This window comes from Nematolebias whitei, chromosome 23 (genome assembly GCF_014905685.2).
Source record: "Nematolebias whitei isolate Nwh7 chromosome 23, NemWhi1, whole genome shotgun sequence".
Classification (NCBI taxonomy): Eukaryota; Metazoa; Chordata; class Actinopteri; order Cyprinodontiformes; family Rivulidae; genus Nematolebias; species Nematolebias whitei.
This window is the reverse complement of record NC_056520.1, coordinates 8,169,527-8,173,370: the sequence shown is the minus strand read 5'-3', so window position 1 is coordinate 8,173,370 and position 3,844 is coordinate 8,169,527.

Genomic DNA, 3,844 nt, shown 5'->3' with positions numbered 1-3,844 from the left:
TGCTAACAGGACCGCACTGCTTAAAGGACCATGCTGCTAACAGAATGTCAACAGAACCACATTGCTAACAGGGCTGTGCAGCTAACAGGACCGTGTTACTAACAGGACCATGCTGCTAACAGGACCAGATTGCTAATAGAACCACACTGCTAACAGGAACATGTTACTAAAAGAACCACATTGCTAACAGGACCACACTGCTTAAAGGACCATGCTGCTAACAAAATGCCAACAGAATCACATTGCTAACAGGGCCGTACTGCTAAAAGGGCCGTGCTGCTAACAGGACCATGCTGCTAACAAGAACATGCTGCCAACAGAACCCCATTGCTAACAGGACCACACTGCTAACAAGACCATGCTGCCAACAGAACCAGATTGCTAATAGGACCACACTGCCAACAGGAACATGTTACTAAAAGAACCACATTGCTACCAGGACTGCACTGCTTAAAGGACCATGCTGCTAACAGAATGCCAACAGAACCACATTGCTAACAGGGCTGTGCTGCTAACAGGACCATGCTGCTAACAGGACTGCTAACAGGGCCGTGCTGCTAACAGGGCCGTGCTGCTAACAGGACCATGCTGCTAACAGGACTGCTAACAGGGCCGTGCTGCTAACAGGACCGTGTTGCTAACAGGACCACGCTGCTAACAGGAACATGTTACTAAAAGAATCACATTGCTAACAGGGCCGTGCTGCTAACAGGACCGTGCTGCTAACAGGACCACGCTGCTAACAGGACCACGCTGCTAACAGAACCCCGGTGCTAAAAGAACCTCACCGCTAACAGAAACACACTGCTAACAGTAACAGTGTTTTACAACACTATTTTTATTTTAACTGCTTTTTATTGCTATTGTTGTCTGTACTTTAAATGTTGTCTGTGTAAAACAGGTCTCTCTTGAAAATGAATCCTTGAGACTAACCTGTATAAATAAAAAGTTAAATGAATAAAAAAATAAATGTCTTCCATGGAGGACATGGAGTCTGGATTCTTTGAGGTTGGTCCATCCATAACCTGGTTCAGTCTTCTTCTTTGGACTGCTCCTCCCGTACCTTCTCTTTTACCTTCCTCTTAAATCTTATTTGTCTGGTTAAATAAAGGAGTCCGGATCCCCTCTGACTTTAGTCTTCCTAAACACTAGAGATGATATTATTTGTTAGTTACCACCTTCTCATTTTTGCCACTGTGTGGAAATGTGTATGAATTTGTAAACTGACACTATACGCACTGCTTACACTTGCAAAACAAAATGTGCATCAAAGTTTTATACTTATTTAAAAGACTTTAAAGTTCATTAGCGTGGTAACAAAGACCGGATGCATTCTACACAAAATGTGTCATGGTGCAGTACCAATTCAGTGGGATCCTAATAGAAGATTTGCACATTTTCTTAAAATTGTGTGTCTAAGTAGTCCCCAACAGTCCCAGTCTTTGAGATACTCATTGATCATAACCTTTTCATGAACTTGTACTCCATATAGATGCACAAAAAGCGTGGTAATGAAGGTTGTGTCATGTCTACGTCATTGTCTGTCACTTCAGTCAACGGTCATCCCCTGCTGCTCCCCCAGCTTGACGAGATGCCATCAACTTTCAGCTTCCTTGCATTTCTTTAAGTCATTTTAAAGCCCGCCTCTACCCCAATGGTGTGGTGGTTGTCAGACGTCAACGTTATCGATTAATCCTAGTCTCTGGGTTGCGGTCTTTCCTGGCGCAAACCAATCTGCCGCACGCTTTATTATGATGTGTTTTATTGTATGCATGTGCTCGGGTTCCATGTTATCTGATAAAACACTTGTAAGGAACACAAAGTGATCTTTCCTTCACCCCAGTTTTGATCCTTTCACTGAGATAAAGGAGATAAAATGGACAGTAAAAGGACTACAAGCAACAGTGGGTCACTTTCAGTCCGGTACCCCCTCCCATTCCCCAAGGGTCATTTGATACTCTTCCATTTGTCAACATCTCTCCCCTTCCACCATCAGCGCACAACCCCCCAAATATTGGGTCAACGCATGGCTAATGGAGGCTGACCTGTAAGCGAGGCAGAGGGAATGTTGTGAGAAGACTAACTGTGTCTTTGTGGCCCGCTGGGGAGCATGTACAGTACACCCTTGTTCTGATACCACTGTTTACTGTACTTTTGAATGGTGCAGGCCCAAACCAGGTCTGTTAAAAAACATTACTCTGCAGTAGAAAGTGCCAGAACAGAACTGATAGGAATAAGCTGTTCCCAACTGTCAACCAGTAACATGAAAACCTGACTCATTTTGTAGATATTTATGATCATTTTTATAGTTTAGATATTTCCAATTAGGGCTGTTTTGAATGAATCAAAGAAACTCATTGAAATGAAGTAAACATCCAGAGGGACTTGAAGCGCCACAAGAGTGAAATCGAACCCCTAACCTGCAGCAGAAAGGCGTGAATCTCTTCTGCTGGTTTTGCATCTGCCCCCTCTCGTCTCCGTCCAGGAATACAGTCGACAAATGGCTGCCATGCAGTCCAAATCCCTGTTTCAACATACATTCACTCATGAGTGGTAGAGGGAGGCGATGCAGTCTCCCTCCCCCATTTTGTGTGTGTGTTGATTGAAAGACAGGCTGCCTCTCTTATCACAACCTGCCCCGCAGACTGACACCATGACTGATAACTCTTCTTCTCCTCCCATCTCCCAACACCTTTCTTCTACCTCCCCTACTCTCAGTGACCCTCACATTCCCCCAAATTGTGAACAGTGTCACTCGTCAGTTCGCTGCAGGTTTGCAACTTTGTGAAAATCTGGAGGTAGGCGAAGTGCTCCCGGACGAGCCCCCACACAATTTGTTTTTATTTTTCTGACGGTGACAGCTTTTAATCTAACAATGGAATATAAGCTTGACTTGACCCTATCAGTGACTTTAAAGTGTGTGAGTGAATGAAGGTTCATGGGGAGGTTGAGGTCCCGTTGGTTTTCATGGGAATCACACTTTAGCAAACATTATCAGAACTTATCCTTTTGCATATTGCCCAGGACATCCTTTAAAAGAGATTAATCATCTCAATGGATTTCTTCCTGGTAAAATAAAGGTTTAATAATAAAAAATTATAATCCTGATGCATACTCAATAATTCAGGTAGAAACATCTAAATAAGTAAAGTCAGGTCCTCAGGACAGATTCTTCTTGTTGAAACATTTAGTCTTTTATCCAAAAGAATTCTTCCATCTGAGGAGCTGCAATAAACTCAGTTTTATAAATGGAACCTTCTCATAGTGGATCAACCAGTTTGTTGCTGACATCCAGAACTAGCAGTTCACATGATGGAGGACCATCATCCTAACAATTGGTCTTAAGTGCCCTGATGGTTGCTTGCTATTCACAGGGGGCTGAGTGATACAAGCAACAACAGCATTGTAAAAGGGGGAAAGTTGGACACTGTCCCCGATTACACGTGTAATGGGGGACAGTTACACCCAAGCCGACCCCAACTGTAGGATTTATGAAAAAGGCAAGACGGAAGCCTAATCTTAAAAGTAGACAACGTGTCAGCCTAACAGACAAAAACTGGAAATTGGTTCCACAAGAGAAGAGCCTGATAACCGAAAAATCTGCCTCCCATTCTACTCTTGGAAATTCTAGGAACCAAAAGTAAACCTGCAGTCTGAGAGTGAAGTGCTCCGTTAGGAAAGTATGGAAAAATAACGTTTCCCCTGCCATTATACAAGCAGGGCGCCCCGCCCTGTCAACAGAAACGAGCGCCCCGACTACAGAACTTACCCCATGTCAACAACTGCTGGCAATTACGTAGTGCTAAGCTCACAATACAGACATACTAGCTAACCAGCTACAGAG